A 20,191-nucleotide genomic window follows, 5' to 3' on the forward strand; every position below is an offset into this window, starting at 1 on the left:
CTGCTCTAGTTCCTGCTGGTCAATGCAGCTCTGACAAATAAAGGATTGCTATTTGGCTGGAAAGCTGTTGGTAATTCTGGAGCAAGAACAAGAATGTTTTCAGGAGAAATGAGAGATAAAATGATAAGAAAACGGAGAGTACAATAACGACAGATTGATCATTACATACAATCCTGACATTTCCATCTTAAAATGCAATTCTGCTTCTGCCATTTTGGGATAGTAAATTTAGGTTTACAATAGCAAAGTGTTTCATAAATCATTAATTTTCTTCATTTATTGGAAGATGTACAAGAATACTGAATGGACGGACAAACTCTTAACATTTGCCTATACACGTGTTCTTGTTTTTGCTGCTGTTTACCTATTATTTACTTATCTATGCTATTCAACTACGTGATCTGCCTGCATTGCTAGCAAGGCAAAGCTAGCACTGTGCTTCTTATTGTAATAATAATTATCACTTGTTTTGAAGGGTGTTCAGTATCTTAAAGGCTTTATTAAGACTTTTTAGATTCAGTGGGGGATTACTAAAAATATTGGCATTTTGTATATATTAAAGAAAAAATAATTCTCAAAAGATTCTTTGATAGCTTAGTAAATTTCTCTAGTGATAAAATCATGAACATCTCAGGCTCCAAATGTACTTGCACTGAGTTAGCTGATCGCAGCTAAAGCATCACTACAATTAATCTCAGCAATAGGATAGCCAATTCAAGTTGGATGTACTCCAGCAGTTTCATTACAACCACTACCCTCCCAGGGTTTCTTCAGGACTTTTTGTGGACTGCTGCTTATAGTTTAGATTTGCTAGTGAAGCCTTATTCAGAACAATGAAGTCCTCCTTTCATGAGAGGGCAGATCTGAAGATAAAGGATGAAAAACAACTGCAAAACACATTGATTGTCTGGAGCTCTTGAATTATGGTTAATTTTGTTGTTTCATAGAAAGTAGTTGCAGGAGTAGGTGGTTTAAGTATTCCTTAATCCCTTTAGCTGCAAGGGCCACATCCAGCTCCCTCTTGAAAGTATCTAATGAACTGGTCCAAATAGCTTTCTGTGGGAGAGAATTCCACAGGTTCACAACTCTGAGCGAAGAAATTCTTCTTCACCTCAGTCCTGAATGGTTTACCCCTTATTCTGAGATTGTGACTCCTAGTTCTGGACTACCCCAACAATCAGGAATGTTCTTCCATGCCAGAGTAGTGACATCCTTCTCATTGTCCACTTGCTGCAGCTAACCTGGGGAAAAAAAACAATGTTTCCAAGGCCATCCTCCAATTTTAATACCATAATTCTTCACACCCAGTCTAATTTCCCTGGTCCTCCACCTTGTGCTGAGTAGAATTGTGTCAACTTCTCACTGAGTCCTTCCGAGATAGAATAAAATGGGGCCCAGGTTCCCATCTCCGGTATAGCAGCACTGAATTGTTCATTCGGGATAAATCTTTAAAGCAAATGCAAAGACCTTCAAATGTTTGACACTACTTCAAGCAGGAAAAAAATACTGTAAACATAACACAAATGATCAGAAGCTGCAATTAAAGGTTGTAAAATTATTGTAAAACTTTAAAACCTTGTATTCAACGGCACAGTTACTTTTCACATGTATACCAATGACGCCAACTTTATCTCACTTTTGATTACTCCACTGTCACTGACTTGTCAAATTGCTTCTCTGACATCTGGAATAGATGAACAGAAATTTCCTACAATTAACATTGGGAAGATTGAAACTTGATTTCAATTCCTACTCCAAATTCTGAACCCTAGTTGTGTACTCCTTTTCTCTCATGAAGAGAGTGAATTAAGTTAGTCTGGCCACAATTTTAATGTAGGCAGGCAGCATCAGGGGGTGCAAGTCAATGTTTTGGGTGCAACTATACTTCAGGACTGTGAGTGGGTGTGGGGGGAGCTGCAGATAAAGGGGGTGGCGGGGCAGCATGGTGAAGTGGAGGTAGGTGAAGACAGGCAGAGTGTATGACCTGGTTGGTCAATGGGAAGAATGAATCTGGCTGATGGCAGGGAGCAGTGGAAAGGAGGGGGAGGGGCTGGGAAGGGAGTTGGTGGATGGGGAGGGAGGTCATTTGAAATGAGAGAAGTCAATTACTGGATTAGTGGTGCTGGAAGAGCACAGCAGTTCAGGCAGCATCCAACGAGCAGCGAAATCAACGTTTCGGGCAAAAGCCCTTCATCAGGAATAAAGGCAATGAGCCTGAAGCGTGGAGAGATAAGCTAGAGGAGGGTGGGGGTGGGGAGAGAGTAGCATAGAGTACAATGGGTGAGTGGGGGAGGAGATGAAGGTGATAGGTCAAGGAGGAGAGGGTGGAGTGGATAGGTGGAAAAGAAGATAGGCAGGTCGGACAAGTCAAGGAGACAGTAACTGAGCTGGAAGTTTGAAACTAGGATGAGGTGGGGGAAGGGGAAATGAGGAAGCTGTTGAAGTCCACATTGATGCCCTGGGGTTGAAGTGTTCCGAGGCGGAAGATGAGGCGTTCTTCCTCCAGGCGTCTGGTGGTGAGGGAGCGGCGGTGAAGGAGGCCCAGGACCTCCATGTCCTCGGCAGAGTGGGGGGGGGGAAGTTGAAATGTTGGGCCACGGGGCGGTTTGGTTGATTGGTGCGGGTGTCTCGGAGATGTTCCCTAAAGCGCTCTGCTAGGAGGCGCTCAGTCTCCCCAATGTAGAGGAGACCGCATCGGGAGCAACGGATACAATAAATGATATTGGTGGATGTGCAGGTGAAACTTTGATGGATGTGGAAGGCTCCTTTAGGGCCTTGGATAGAGGTGAGGGAGGAGGTGTGGGCACAGGTTTTACAGTTCCTGCGGTGGCAGGGGAAAGTGCCAGAATGGGAGGGTGGGTCGTAGGGGGGTGTGAACCTGACCAGGTAGTCACGGAGGGAACGGTCTTTGCGGAAGGCGGAAAATGTTGAGTCCTCTGGGCTGTAGGGTGCCCAGGCAGAGGATGAAGTGTTGTCCCTCCAGTAGGAGCCCGAAATGTTGACTTATCCTCTGATGCTGTCTGGCTTGCTGTGTTCTACAGCTTCCTGCCTGTCCACTTTGGATTCCAACAGTTGCAGATTTTCTTGTCTCTAACACAATTTTAGTAAGATATTTGATCCAAGGATGAATTTTTGACATCATATTCATGGCATTATTAAGGTTGCCTAATTCCATCTCTAATGTTGCATAAGGATTTTTTTTCTCATTATGATGCTGCATTCCTCAAGTGAACCTTTATTATTTTTCTATATTCTAATGTCGTTGGTCTCCCACATTTTACTGTCTATGAACTTAAGGTCATCCAAAACTCTGCTGCCTGTGATCGCTGACCTCATTGACAACTGGTCAAACAGTGCCTTGTTTTCAAAACCCTTCTGGTTCTCATTTTTCTACAAAACCTTCCTCCAGCCCTACAATCCTTTGAAAATGCACACCTCAATTTCTGGCCTCTGTGCATTCTCAGTTTCAACTGCAGAACATTTCATGTAAGGACAATGCTGTTAGGAAGGGAGTTCCAGAATTTTGAAGGATCAATGATATATTTCAGGGTCTTCACCACATGCACGGCAGTCATTTACAAATGCAGTTTGTCACTATCTTTTCAAGGGTAATTAGGTATGGAAAATAAAAATGCTGGCCTTCTCAATAAGTCCCACATCACGGGGGAATTGAAAACATGGGAGTTCAACCAGAAAATCAAATCTTGACTCAGCCTCAAGATTTGGTTTTCTCTACATTGTTACTCCTGAACAGCACTTGCTATGAAGTTTGACCATATTATTTTATTATTCAACCAGTTTGTGGAGATTAAATTAAGATTAGTATCCTGTGGTATGAACAAAATCATACACGAGCTGCCTTGCTATTTCTGTATTTTGGAGATTTGCCAAAAAAAATCCCTGAACGCCCCTTACAACCTTCATAGTAAGTATTATCTTATGAGTGATCCCTTGCTATATTGTTTATCTCAGGAAAGTGGTGACTAGCATAGTAGGGATGGTTTCACTGCTGCCTCATTGAACAACCTGACCTATTTAACTTGCTGGAGGTAGTTTTGCATGAGTGCAGAATGATGATGAATTTGGGTGCAATTCTGCAGGTCCTGCAGTTACATGACTACCCTAGTCAATCCTCATGTTCTTGGTCCACTTAGATGAGATGTCCTAGGATAAGTGTCTTATGTGGGAGAAAAACTCAGCTTGTGTCCCCACCTTCAGGAAGTACATTGAAGTTACAATATGGTTGTAAAGGTCATTTGGCTTAACTAATCTATGTCGACATCCATCATTGATGCAAAAAAATTAATTGCATAACAAAAAAAACACAAAAAAAAGACACTGAATTGAATTTTGTGTCATTATATTAACAAATTCATTAAACCCCCTAGTTGATCTTAGTGCATATGTACATTGTAGCTTGACATGTATTGTTCCTAATTGAGCAAATTACCTTGCCTGGGGTCACTATTAAAGTGAGAAACTAAGATTCTTTTGTATTACGTTAAAACATATTGTACTGGAGCCAGTTTCTGACAGACAGGCAGAAGTAAGGCTGGTTCAATGCAACCCAAACTAAACTTGTCAGGTCTTGTTCAGACTGCAAACTGGGAGATCATTTTAGCTGGATGCCTAGCCACTAATGGTAAATCCCAGCAAGTTTACTTTCAATTTGCAGCCATTGTATGTGACCCAAGAATCAGAAACCACCAGTGCTCATTAAATGGCTCAAGTTATTTTCCTTTTTGTAAACTGTGTCACTTTGTAAATTAATAAATGGTCTGAGAATGTGGCATTGGATTGAGTGAACAAATGAATATAATTTTTAAAAAATGATTTAACAAAGATCAGGAAAAGGATGCTTCCCAGCAACAAAGATTAATACTGTGATTTAAGATAATGATTTACAGGTATCTGTTAATCCAGTTATACCTGATTACAGTACAAATATCCTGTATTCAATCTGATAGAGATTTAATAGTGAAAACAATACACATTGATCCCAAAATAAGATATGCTTCACTAAGGTATGAATTTCGCAATGTAGGGCAGAAGAAACTGAATGTGAATTTAGACATTATTGAGAGTAATATATTACATTATTTATCCTCTTTCTGTGACACTGTTAAGGACAATCATGAAACATCTCATTTATGATCTTCATGATGTCCTGACACTACGGGGGCATTTTTTCTGAAACCTTCTCTCTTGCAGCATCACTTATCACTTTCCAAAGCTTCCTTCCCCAACAATGTCTTCAGTCATCTCCTGAAGGGAACACCTCACATGCCCTCAAGACACCCAAAGTGCTTTACGCAGCTAATTCATCATTTTTGAATATGGTAAAAGCCAATCTCGTAATGCTGCCAATGTGGCACCGATTTGTACATAGCAAGATTCCACAAACAACTCAAGGATAAATGGCTAAATATTCTAATTAAGTGATGTCGATTGAGGGGGATGTATCCTTGTAATAGACAGCCAAAAGGATGGTGTATGTGGTATGCTGAAAGGTGAGGCAGCTGTACATTAAAAGAGTAATATAGTCATAATATGTCATGGATATTCATGCTTATAGAGTCATATATTTAAGTTTGTATTTCAGATACCTCTGAGAGTGGCCCTGTACATTGTCAGCACTGACTCTGTCTCATAGCATTAGGTCAAATATGGGCAGGAAGCCTCCAGCTAATTATCACATTCTACCCTCTGTCAGCCACCATACCATTGTTACTTCATGTTGAATATATCTTGAAAGAAGTACTGAGCTTATTAAGGGCACAGAGTAAATTCTTGATAGGGAACTTCAGTGACCATCACCTAGACTGGATCAATAGTACCACCACTGACCAAGCTGGTCAGGTCCATAAGGACCCAGCTTCTAGACTGGGCTTGACACCGGTGACAAGATGGAAAAACATACCTGACCTCACCTTCACTAATTTCAGAAGCATCACCTAATGACAGTATTCATGCAAATGAAATACTGTCTTCAGATGAAAAGACATTCTCTTTCATATTGTGTGGCCTTGCTACTTGCTAAATCAGATAGATTCAGAATCCATCTAGCAGCTCAAAACATGGCATCTGTAAGATACAGTGAGCCCTTACCAGCTGCAGAATTACATCTTCACCATAATCTGTCACCTCATGGTTCAAAATTTCCCCATAATTAATGGAGGGAAACAATTCTATATTGTTCCATAAGAGGTCAGAAAAGCACCAGGCATCCCTAAAAATGATGTGCTAATCTGCTGAAGATCCAACACAGGAATACAAGAATGTTAAACAGCAGAAGTAGCAAGTGATAAACTGAGACACTACCAAAGCCCTTTAATCCTGCTAACAATGGTGGACAAATAAACAACTACGAGAGAAGGATGAGAGTCCATGAACATCTTGGCTTTCAATTATGACAGAGATCAAAGGTCAGTGAGAAAGATAAGACTGAATAATCATTTCCAGCAAGTATCAATTGGATGTTTCAACTCAGCCACGTGCTGAGGATCTCACTATTGTAGATATCAATCTTCAACCAATTCAATTCTTTTATGTGATACCATGTAATGCTGAAGGCAATGGACACTATAAAGGCTATGGGCCTTGACAAGATCCAAGTGTAGTACTGAACATTTGTGTTCCAGAATTGGCCATGGCCTCCAGCCAAGCAAAATCAATACAACTGCAATAATACAGAAGATACTGGATTAGTGGTGCTGGAAGAGCACAGCAGTTCAGGCAGCATCCAACGAGCAGCGAAATCGACGTTTCGGGTAAAAGCCCTTCATCAGGAACAAAGGCAGTGAGCCTGAAGCATGGAGAGATAAGCTAGAGGAGGGTGGGGGTGGGGAGAGAGTAGCATAGAGTACAATGGGTGAGTGGGGGAGGAGATGAAGGTGATAGGTCAAGGAGGAGAGGGTGGAGTGGATAGGTGGAAAAGAAGATAGGCAGGTCGGACAAGTCAAGGAGACAGTAACTGAGCTGGAAGTTTGAAACTAGGATGAGGTGGGGGAAGGGGAAATGAGGAAGCTGTTGAAGTCCACATTGATGCCCTGGGGTTGAAGTGTTCCGAGGCGGAAGATGAGGCGTTCTTCCTCCAGGCGTCTGGTGGTGAGGGAGCGGCGGTGAAGGAGGCCCAGGACCTCCATGTCCTCGGCAGAGTGGGAGGGGGAGTTGAAATGTTGGGCCACGGGGTGGTTTGGTTGATTGGTGCGGGTGTCTCGGAGATGTTCCCTAAAGCGCTCTGCTAGGAGGCGCCCAGTCTCCCCAATGTAGAGGAGAACACATCGGGAGCAACGGATACAATAAATGATATTGGTGGATGTGCAGGTGAAACTTTGATGGATGTGGAAGGCTCCTTTAGGGCCTTGGATAGAGGTGAGGGAGGAGGTGTGGGCACAGGTTTTACAGTTCCTGCGGTGGCAGGGGAAAGTGCCAGAATGGGAGGGTGGGTCGTAGGGGGGTGTGGACCTGACCAGGTAGTCACGGAGGGAACGGTCTTTGCGGAAGGCGGAAAGGGGTGGGGAGGGAAATATATCCCTGGTGGTGGGGTCTTTTTGGAGGTGGCGGAAATGTCGGTGGATGATTTGGTTGATGCGAAGGTTTGTAGGGTGGAAGGTGAGCACCAGGGGCGTTCTGTCCTTGTTACGGTTGGAGGGGTGAGGTCTGAGGGCGGAGGTGCGGGATGTGGACGAGATGTGTTGGAGGGCATCTTTAACCACGTGGGAAGGGAAATTGCGGTCTCTAAAGAAGGAGGCCATCTGGTGTGTCCTATGGTGGAACTGGTCCTCCTGGGAGCAGATACGGCGGAGGCGGAGAAATTGGGAATACGGGATGGCATTTTTGCAAGAGATAGGGTGGAAAGAGGTGTAATCCAGGTAGCTATGGGAGTCGGTGGGTTTGTAAAAAATGTCAGTGTCAAGTCGGTCGTCACTAATGGAGATGGAGAGGTCCAGGAAGGGGAGGGAGGTGTCAGAGATGGTCCAGGTAAATTTAAGTTCAGGGTGGAATGTGTTGGTGAAGTTGATGAATTGCTCAACCTCCTCGCGGGAGCACGAGGTGGCGCCAATGCAGTCATCAATGTAGCGGAGGAAGAGGTGGGGAGTGGTGCCGGTGTAATTACGGAAGATCAACTGTTCGACATAGCCAACAAAGAGACAGGCATAGCTGGGGCCCATACGTGTGCCCATGGCTACGCCTTTGGTCTGGAGGAAGTGGGAGGATTCAAAGGAGAAATTGTTAAGGGTGAGGACCAGTTCGGCCAAACGAATGAGAGTGTCAGTGGAAGGGTACTGTTGGGGACATCTGGAGAGGAAAAAACGGAGGGATTGGAGGCCCTGGTCATGGCGAATGGAGGTGTAGAGGGATTGGATATCCATGGTGAAGATAAGGTGTTGGGGGCCGGGGAAACGGAAGTCTTGGAGGAGGTGGAGGGCGTGGGTGGTGTCTCGAACGTATGTGGGGAGTTCCTGGACTAGGGGGGATAGGACAGTGTCAAGGTAGGTAGAGATGAGTTCAGTGGGGCAGGAGCATGCTGAGACAATGGGTCGGCCAGGGTGGTCAGGCTTGTGGATCTTGGGAAGGAGGTAGAACCGGGCAGTGCGGGGTTCCCAGGCTATGAGGTTGGAAGCTGTGGGTGGGAGATCTCCTGAGGTGATGAGGTTTTGTATGGTCTGGGAGATGATGGTTTGGTGATGGGGGGTGGGGTCATGGTCGAGGGAGCAGTAGGAAGAGGTGTCCTCGAGTTGGCATTTGGCTTCAGCGGTGTAGAGGTCAGTGCGCCAGACTACCACTGCGCCCCCTTTATCCGCTGGCTTGATGGTGAGGTTGGGATTGGAACAGAGGGATTGGAGGGCTGCGCGTTGTGAGGGTGAGAGGTTGGAGTGGGGGAGGGGGGATGACAGGTTGAGGCGGTTAATGTCCCGGCGGCAGTTGGAAATGAAGAGGTCGAGGGCAGGTAATAGGCCAGCGCGGGGTGTCCAGGTGGATGCAGTGTGTTGGAGGTGGGCGAAGGGGTCCTCGGAAGTTGGACGGGAGTCCTGATTGTGAAAGTAAGCTTGGAGGCGGAGGCGACGGAAGAATTGTTCGATGTCACGTCGTGTATTAAATTCATTGATACGTGGACGGAGGGGGATGAAGGTGAGTCCTTTGCTGAGGACTGATCGTTCGTCCTCAGTAAGTGGGAGGTCTGGAGGGATGGCGAAAACTCGGCAGGGCCGTGAGCTGGGATCTGGTGCGGGTGTGGAGCTGGGAATGGGGTCGGAGCCAGTACCTGGAGTGGGTGTGATGGTGGGGGGAATGGGGGTGGAGACATGAGCTGGGGTAATGTTGCCCTCGGGGTTCTGGGGGGTGGGGATAGTGACAGTGGGGTCTGTGGGGGGCGTGTCAGCAGAATGCAGGTGAGTGGCGCTGGTGGAGGCGGAAGTGGTGGTGATCATGGCAGTCGGGGAAGTCACTGAGCGTGTGGCATCAGCGATGATGTGAGGGCCGGAAGTGGCTGTGGGAGTGGCCATGATGTGGGCGGAAGTGACATCATCACTCAGCGTGGGGGTGGTAGCTGCGTCAGCCGCATGGCTAATGGCGTTTCCGAGGCCAGGGGAATCTTCTGGAATGTTTGAGGAGCACTGGTTATGGAGGTGGGTGGATAAAAGTTTGTTGTACTTACAGTTTTTGATGTTTGAGATGGAATTGAAATACTGTTTGTTGAGAGTATTAATTCTCCTGAGGATGTAGTACAGAGTGGGTCCTTTGCAATTCTGAGAGAGTGTGGCCCTCAGCTGAGGCAGGGATGACTGGAGAGAGGTTAGGTGACGGCACATATACAGAAGATAGTCCATGCATGATATATCCATTAAAAAAATAGACAAATCCAATCTGGTCAATGCTTAACCCATAGTCTAGTCCTACTCAAGAGTAAAATGGTGGAAGAGGTTATTGACAGTGCTTCAAGTAACATTTACGCACCAATTACACTGAAATTCAGTTTTGATTTCAGGTCCACCTCTGTGCGGTCATCATTGCATTTGTGATTGAAACAAGGACAAAACATTTGAATTCCAGAAGAATGTGAGAGTGACTTGACATCAAGACAACATTTGCTTGAATGTGCATTGCAAAATTTCAGTCATTAGGAATCAAAGTGACATCTCTTTGCTGGTTAGGATCATGTCTAGGTCAAAGGAAGATGATCGGAGTTTAGTTGGACTATCATCTTAGCCCCAGGTCAACACCCCTCAAGGTATTGTTTTAGGCGCAACTTTCATATTGCATCTAATACTTTCTCAAATCTTAAGATCAGAAATTTGGATGTTCACTCATGATTACACAATGTCCGGTTTCATTTGCAACACCTCACAAAATAAACAGGCCCATACATGCAAGAAACAATGACAGAGCAGTTTTCAAGCTTGGACTGATAAATGGCAAGTAACATTCATCCCAATTAAGCCAGGCAATGATGACCTCAACAAGGAATTGTCTAACGCCCTTGACATTCAATAGTATTACCATTGCCAAATACCTCTTGATCAGCATCCTGTTTGCTATATTTGACTAGAAATTTAACTGGACTAGTCACACAAACATTGTAACTACAATAACAAATCAGAAGGCATTTTGAGGTGAGTGTCTCACCTCCTGATGCCCCAAAGTATTCCCATCATCTATAAGATGCCTGAATGTGTGCAGTGCTAACAATGCCCAAAAGCTCAGCAACATTAATGACAAAATAGCCAAGTAGATTGACAATCAGTGCACCACCTTAACCATTTATTCTTTTCATCTCGAGTGCACTGTGGCTGCAGTGTGCATGTCCTACATCTCCTAATGATCTAATCATAGAACCCTCTAAAGTGTGGAAGCAGGCCATTTGACCCATTGAGTCCACACCAACTCTTTGAAGAGCATCACAGCCAAATCCACCCTCTACCCTATCCCTGTAACTCTGCATTTTCCAATGGCTAATCCACGTGACCTGCACATCTCTGGACACTGTGGGCAATTTAATATGGCCAATCCACCTAACCCATACATCTTTGGACTGTGGAAGGAAACTGGAGCATCCAGAGGAAATCCACACAGACACAGGTAGAATGTGCCAATTCCACACAGACAGTCACCTGAGGGTGGAATCAAACCTGGTTATTCAGCACTGTGAGGCAGCAATGCTAACCACTGTGCCACCATTCCACCCTTGTTTAGAGGGATCCAGAGTGGCAGATGCAATGGAACACTTACAACCTGCAAATTTCCCTGCAATTTTTATACCATCCTGTCTTAGAAATATAGTACTGCTATTTGAAATTAGATAGGTGAAAATCCTATAGACCCCTCCTTATCATCATTGTGAAGATGCTTCAGCACACAAATTGCATTGTTTTAAGATCTGCTATATTCTCAAAGACAATTGAGGATGGGCAAGGCCCTGTCAGCGATATGAAAAATTAAGGAAAAGCAAGGTGCAGGACAAATAAATCTATATGAGCATGGCAGAGAAGCAGTATGATCTTGATGGTTTGGAGATTCATAGCAGAAAACATACAATATAATCACTACAGTGTGGAAACAGGCCCTTAGGCCTAACATGTCTACACTGACCCTCAGAAGAGTAACCCACCCAGACTCATTCCCCTACCCTATTGTCCTTTATTTACCCCTGACTAATGCACCTAACCTATACATCTCTGAACACTATGGGCAATTTAGCATGGCCAATTTGCCTAACCTGCACATCCTTGGACAGTGGGAGGAAACCCACACAGACTCGGGTAGAATGTGCAGACTCTACACAGACAGTCACTCGAGGCTGGAATCGAACCTAGGTCCCTAGTGTGAAGTAGCAGGGCTAACCACTGAGCCACCATGCTGCCCCACATAGCAACACTCACGGAGGAGAGACAAGCAGCAGAGGAAGGAAGAGGAAGGTCAATTTATAATAGCAATGTGGGAAGGATGCTGCAGTGGGCAGAACAGAATAGCAAAGCTGGAGAGGAAGAACTCTACAAAATAAAACAAAATGTGACTATAACAGGAAGTAGGTAGTGATTAGAGTGTGGGGCATAGTTAAAGTGATCATTGCTTTGGATAGTCAGTCCACCTACTGGTGTTTACACATGTCAGAATCAGATGTCAGTGGAATGATTATTCACCAGTTTTAGTGAACGCAGGCAACTCTGGATTGTTTTTCATTTCTACAGTTACCCCACATTTCCAGACTATTCAGGTTAATGGACAGAAATTCATGAGCTGAGGTGTGCCAATGTTAAGCAAAACAGCTCATTTTTCAGCATTAAAAAGTTCTGATGGGCCCAAAATGTAGAAAAAGTTAATTTCCATAATTAATATAAGGACTGTGACATGCAATGCTGGATATTTAGAATAAATGCACCCTTTTAAATGTAGTGTTCGCAGTACCTTTGACAAGACCAGTCTGACTATATTGCTCAACATTCCTGTTGAAGAGCTTACGTTCAAAATGTTGATTCTCCTGCTCCTCGAATGCTGCCTGACTGGCTGTGCTTTTCCAGCACCACACTCTTTGACTCTGATCTCCAGCATCTGCAGTCCTCACTTTCTCCCAGTCTGGCTATATGATGACTACCTATGTTTATCAGCCATTCTATTTTTCTTGTGACATAACAAATCCTTCCGCAAACTTTCTCATGTGTAGGAGGATAGATGGATATTATGATTAGTCAAACAATGTAAACAATGTAATGACATCATACAAACTGTGCAGCTCAGGCACATTAAGGCTGCTCAAACACAAACATTGAAGCTCAAAATGAAAATATGTGGCATACTAAAAATATAACTTCTATCATCCACTTTCCTTCATTATTTAAACAAAAAGTTTTTCTATTACAGTGCCCCAGGTTATTTGCAGCATAAATCCATCTTTATTATCATAAACCCATTTTAATTCACACAGCAGGTGCTGAAATAGAAAATGTTGAAAATACTCAGCAGGTCAGTGAAGAGATAAATGTTGGTAATTGGCTAAACTCCAATGCAGCCTTCATGACCTTGATGTGGGCCCGTATGGAAGACTTGAACCCATTCATGCTGGAAGCAAGATGGATTCAGCAATTTGCATGAACCTGGCCTCTCAATTGCCTACCTCCAGGCTCACTGTGTATATAAGGAGCACAGGCAGTGTTCCCTCTAAGCTGTGCATCCATGCAGTCACTCAGAATTTCTGGACATACTGCATTTAGACACACTGACTTCCAGTTTCAGATACTGCTGCTGTGCATGGACCTTGGAGATTTGTGCAGTGGCAAAAGTATTATTGGCAAAAAAAAACATAGATGGCAGGCTGAATATAGATATTGCCAGCCAAATCAGAGAAACAGCAGCCTTGGCAGCCCAACCGGGTGCTCTGATGAGGTGCCCTAGAGAGGAAAATAAAAAAAAATAAAGTCAGAGGAACCAAGGCTGGTAGGATAAACCTTCCAGATGGCCCACTGAGAGTGGGCATGCAATCTCCCCTGCCCACAGTTCCGTCTTTGGGGCATGGAGTCACTTGCAAAAATGGACTAAACCACAGACTGACAAAATTAGACTTATAGAATCATACCTCACACACAACATGCCAGGCCACACCATCAGAATCCCTGGATATGCTGTTCCACCAGCAGATGGACTCAGCAAAAGTGACAATACAGTGGTGTATAGTTGGGAGGGAATTGCCCTGGGAGTCTCCACATTGATTCTGGAGTTTATGAAGCCTCATTGCAATAGATTAAACGTGGACAAGGAAACCTCCTGCTGATTAGCATGTACCACTCTACCTCCTCCTCCAGGTTGAACAAAACTTGGAGGAACATCTGAGGATGGCAAGGCACCTGAATGCAGTCTGGGCCAGGAACTTTAATGTTCATCACCAAGACTGGCTCAACAGCAGTACTGCTGACTAAGCTGGTTAAGACCTAAAGGACAAAACTGCTAGACTGGGTCTGCAGTAGGTGGTGAGGAAACCAACAGGAGGGAAAAACGTATGAGACCTTATGTTCATCATCTACCAGCTGCAGATGCATCAGCTCATTCTGGGATATCCTAGATGTGGTAATTTGTTCAGGAAATGGCACATGTAAGATGTGGTTGGAAGTGGATGTGAAGGACTCAGAGTATTGAGTACAGGAATTGGGAGGTCATGTTGTGGCTGTACTGGATATTGGTTAGGCCACTGTTGGAATATTGAGTGCAATTCTGGTCTCCTTCCTATCGGAAAGCTGTCGTGAAACTTGAAAGGGTTCAGAAAAGATTTACAAGGGTGTTGTCAGGGTTGGAGGATTTGCGCTGTAGAGAGGTTGAATTGACTAGGGCTGTTTTCCCTGGACCATCAGAGGCTGAGGGGTGACCTTATAGAGGTTTATAAAATCATGAGGGGCATGGATAGGATAAATCAACCAAGTCTTTTCCCTGGGGTGAGTGAGTCCAGAACTACAGGGTATGGGTTTAGTGTGAGAGGGGAAAGATATAAAAAAGACCTAAGAGGCAACTTTTTCACGCAGAGGGTGGTACGTGTATGGAATGAGCTGCCAGAGGAAGTGGTGGAGGCTGGTACAATTGCAGTTGGATGGGTATATGAATAGGAAGGGTTTGGAGGGATATGGGCCAGGTGCTGGCAAGTGGGACTAGATTGGGTTGGGATATCTGGTTGGCATGGACGGGTTGGACCGAAGGGTCTGTTTCCCTGCTGTACATCTCTATGATTGTATGATTCCATTGGTGTAGGTTCACTAGTTCATGAGTTTTGTAAGATTTGATGAGAAAACTTGCTAAGCCTCTAGGCAAAGAAATATTTTAAAAATTCGAAGCAACTCTCACTTTGCTAAAAAGATATACGATTCAGCTCTATGATTTTTTTTTAAGATCACCCACAGCCATTTGAATCACAGGGATAAAGTGGCAGCACAGGCAGACCGGGCATTTTATCCAAGTATTCTCTGTTTTATGGAGCTTTCTCCATTTGGAAGGGATGATAATGCAAGTGAACAAATACAGAAAGCAAGTCCATGTAAGGGAAAAAAAATCTTGAAAGGACAAATCCCTACAATGAATCACAGCATGAAAAATTGCACATGTAGCAGTATCTTAATTTTACTATCCAATATAAATATTTATTCTTGCTTGCAAATCCACTTTAACATGAATCTCCTAGCTATTAAACTAGGATCAATGTCACATTGCTTAGTGAAAAGATGATTTAAGTTATTCTTAAGCATAGATACAGACAAGATATACTAATCTCTAACAGAAAAACAGATGTATTGTCTTGTTGGTTATAAATGAACCTTGACTCATGTAAATACATTAAAATTTAATCCTGATTGGCTCTCCCATCCTCCCCATATGATGTGTTAGGCCTGACATTTTTATGTGCATAACTTGGGCTCCAAGGTGACACTGATGAACGATGAGGTTAAGTTTACTTCAACACAATCAAACTAGTTTTGATCTAATGCATAAATAAAGTAGGACTATGTGCCAAATGGCAAACAATAGTAATGTGAATTTACAGGGTGCAAATATGAAATATTACAAAAGAAAGAATTGCAGGAATTTCTTATGACCATAATGGTTCCAGATTTAACTTTAGGAATGTGTTGTTAGATGATTGCATACAGAGTGCTGTTACTCCAATTGGTTAGAGTGTACCATTCTTCCCCAGACCGCTGTACAACAGCTCTTTCAGATAATAGTCGGGACTGCTGGTCAGATAGAGGTAGGAACAGGATTATTTACAAAGTAACATGCACTTAGGTAACTTCTGGACACTCAAGATTCTTATATTACTATAAAGAATAACTCAACAACAAATCTAACCTGGCACCTAATTTGTCAAACTGTCTCATCATCTGCCTTGACAAATCGTGTGGTGGTGAAGGATGTCTGTTCAGCCAATTCATTCATCCAGAGCCAAGAACTCTCCAGCAAAGCATAGCGTGCTGCCCTTGAAATATATGGCTGCTGTGAAGAAGAGATTGTTCACTACCCTTGAGGAATGCAAGTTTTGGACAGAAACTTTGAAGAAAATGTAAACCTGCTCCTGAAGTACAACCTTAACAATTCTGTAACAGAGGATTCTGTGCTTTATGACCTGTTCCTGTGAATGCATTCCTGAGATTGTGCTGGCAAAGACTAAAGACTCATATATCTGAATAATGCTGCTTTTCAAGTGTAACAGAATGTCACATTGTCTACTACAGACATGTACATCTCAGGACAAATGCTACGTGTTAAAACTGAACATGCTAAATTGCTCATAGTGTTAGGTGCATTAGTCAGAGGAAAATGGGTCTGGATGGGTTACTCTTTGGAGGGTCGGTGTGTACTGGTTGGGCCGAAGGGCCTGTTTTCACACTGTAGGGAATCTAATATCTAATATCTAATAAGGCAAAAAAAAATTGATTGGACCCTGTTTATGCAATAATAGAAAAGTCCACATGAACGTTTTACTGGTTTGAATATGTTTACATTTTGTCGTAACTAAAAAACAGAAAACAACTTCTGTTGCTCACATGTTATAAATTGCTATACAATGTTTTGAACCAAAAGAACATTTTGTTCTACTGTATCATACACACCCTTTATTTATGACCTTCTCGTTAAAAAAAAATCAAATAAGAAAGCAATACGCCTTATCTGGCACAAAGTGAAGGACTCAGATATTTTTTAAAGTTGTCCCATGAATTCAAGGCCTGATTAAGATATAGGAATCCAGGAAGGAGGATCACTAAGATTCAACTTGTTTAAATTTAATATTACATTCATAATCCTTAATCAAATGTTATTTAAAACATCCCACATTACCTTCAATCAATACCAGTTAAGAAATAAACTTCTATAATCCCATTATAGAGAAAATTTTATGTGCAGCTCTTACCCTACCAGATCCCTGGATCAGGCAAATAACATATTCTCCAATGCATCCAGGCCATGCATTCTGGAGCACCTATCAAGTGGTTAGACAGAGGCAGCAGGATTTTCAATTGGTGAGACTGTCTCATCAGATGCATCTCTTTGTGTTATGTCAGGATGTAGAGATGGCAAGTTTGACTGCCACCAACTTCCATCTCCAGAAGTACCAGTACTGATATTCTTGTTTCCGATCCCATTTCCTACCCCATCGGTCCTTCACCTCAATCATGCTTCACAACTCTTTCATGTGTCAAAGAAATCCTGCTTCCAGTTTGTTCAGTGGCATATATTTGGGCCCAGCAGACAACTCTGTATTCCCAGCATTTTATTTTTGTGTACAGTTTTGAATATATCCCTTAAAAAGGGACATGCTTACATTGGATGCAGCTCAGGGAAGGTTCACCAGGCTGAGTCCTGGGATGCGGAGCTTTTCTTATGAGGAAAGGCTGAGCAGATTGGGTCAATATCAGTGCACTTTTGGAGAATGAGAGTTGTTCTTACTGAAACATAAAGGTTTGTGACAGGGCTCGACAAGGTAGATACTGGTAAGATGTTTCCCTCTTTCAGATTGCTCAAACAATATTTTAAAAAAAGCAGCCTTCCATTTAAGATGGAGGCGAGGAGGAATTTCTAGTCTCATTGGGGTATTAATGCTTAGGATTTTCTGACCCAATGAGCAGTAGTTCATTGAAATATACTCAGAGCTGGGTGATGCATTTTTGATTGACAAGGGAGTAAACAGTTATGAGATGCAGGTAGGAACGTACAGTTAAGGCCACAGTCAGATCAGGTCATGATCCAATAAAATGGCAGAATAGGCTTGAAGGCCTGTGTGGACTAGTTCTATTATTATTTCCCATGTTCTTTTATTTCGACTTCCTACGTTTTTTTTTGTTTTTCCAATTGCCAATATTTTCTCACATTTTTGTTTGTGTGGACCTTCAGCATGTCATTGAACCCTCTCAGTTATGTACATGCTTTTAGTTCTATTCATGTTTTCCCATTACTGCACTGATTTGGCCTTCTATCTCATTCTAGTTCACTATTAAGCATTGCAAAGGTCATTCAACCCACTAACTCTATCTCAGTGATTGGAATATTTATTTTTCACATTCATTTTCTCTTCCCAATTTGCTTCAGTTAAAATCTCTAACATTTGCAGTCATTTCCTTTTTATGTTTCAGATTAAACATATTTATTCACTTCTGCCCATCACCAGAAGACAAATTTAACAGGAAACTGAATTATTATTTGAAAAGAATGAATAGAAAAAGGTAATGGATCATTGGATTAGAAAGACAGCTTACTGTGAACAAGTATTTAACAGTAACACAAGCATGGTAGATTGAATGGTCTCTTGTTCTAATTTAATAGAAACTTGAAGAACTGCAGGTATAATTAGCAAAATGAATTCATTGTAAATGAGTGGGCACAATAAGGTGTGTGACTCTGGAAAAGCTCCCCCATGTTGCAGGGTAACAAATGTAACCACACTCTTTAAGAAGGGAGGAAGAGGGACGATGGAAAACTGCAGATACTTTAGTTTGAAAATAAGAAAATAGTATTTTATCTATTTTGCAGCATGCAATAACTGGACATTTAGAAATGAATGGCAAAACTGGGCACGATCAATATGGATTTATAAAAGACAAATCATGTTTGACAAACATTTTAGAGTTTTTTGTGGATTAATGAAGGCGAACCTGTGTACGTGCTGTACTTGAATTTCCAGAAGGCTTTTGATTGAACCCACTGAGAAAGTCAAAAAATAACATTATAGTACCTGGGATTGGGGAAATATGCTAGTATGGCTAAAAAATTAGTTCATAGACAAAAAGCAGGAATACATAAATCATTCTCAGGAGGGCGCTGTTAGTAGTGAGGCACTTTAAGGATCAGGTTCACAACTGGTAAGAATTTATATAAGAGGTTAGATATGGGAACCACTTGTAATATTTCTACATTTGCTGATGACATTAAATTTAGTTGGAAATTACATTGTGAGGACGATGCAAGGATACTTCAAAGGGAATTAGAATATGAATATAGAAAGTATAGTTAGAAAGTTTGCAGATGACACCAAAATTGGTGATGTAGATGACATGAAGGTTATCTCAGAGTAAAGTGGGAACTTTAATCAGATGGGCCAATGGACCCAGGCGTGGTAGATGGAGGTTAATTTAGGTAAATGTGTGGTAAAGCAATTCAGGACAGGACTTATACACTTAATGTTAGGGTCATGGGAAGTGTTGCGAAGCAAAGGGACATGGTGTTCAGGTGCATAGTTCCTTGAAATTAGAATAGCAGGTTGACAGGGTGGTGAAGAAGGCATTTGGCATATTTGTCCTCATTGGTCAGTGCATTGAGTGTAGGAGTTAGGATGTTGTGGTTGTATATTGGTTAGGCTACTTTTAGAATACGGTGTTCAGTTCTGGTCTCCCTACTATAGGAAGGATGTTGTTAAACTTAGAAGGCGCCAGAAAAGATTTACAAGGATGTTGTGGGGATTGAAGGGTTTGAGCTATAGGGAGATATTGAATAGGCTGGGGCTTTTTTCCCTGGACATCAAAGGCTGAGGGGTCACCTTATAAAGGTTTATAAAATCATGAGGAACATGGATGGGGTGAATAGGCAATGTCCTTTTCCCAGTTTAGGGGAGTCCAAAACTAGAGGGCATAGGTTTAAGGTGAGAGGGGAAAGATTTAAAAGGGACCTGAGGGGCCACCTTTTCAAGCAGAAGATGGTGCATGCATGAAATGAGTTGCCTGAGGAGGTGGTGGAGGCTGGTACAATTACAACATTTAAAAGGAATCAGGATGGGTACATGAATAGGAAAGGCTTAGAGAGATAAGAGCCAAATGCTACAAATGGGACTAGATCAGTTTAGGGTATCTAGTTGGTACGACCAAGATGGACGAAAGGGTCTGTTTCTGTGCTGTATGACTATAACTCTATGGCAGGTGGAATGCAATGTCAAAGTAAATGTGAAACTATTCACTTTGTTAGAAAGAAAATTGCTTAAATAGTGAAGTGTTGGTGTTCAAAGGGACTTGGCAAGATGACTTCTTAACAATGAGTCACTAAAGATGTGGAGCAAGCAATTAGGAAGGAAAATGGCAAGTTGGACTTCCTCACAAATGGATTTGAGTACATGGCTAAAATTGGCAGAAAGTGAGGACTGCAGATGGAGATCAGAGTTGAGAGTATGGTGCTGCAAAAGCATAGCTATTTCAAACATAAACACTTCATCAGGAATTCCTGATGAAGAGCT

This window comes from Chiloscyllium punctatum, chromosome 5, assembly GCF_047496795.1.
Source record: "Chiloscyllium punctatum isolate Juve2018m chromosome 5, sChiPun1.3, whole genome shotgun sequence".
NCBI classification, from domain to species: Eukaryota; Metazoa; Chordata; class Chondrichthyes; order Orectolobiformes; family Hemiscylliidae; genus Chiloscyllium; species Chiloscyllium punctatum.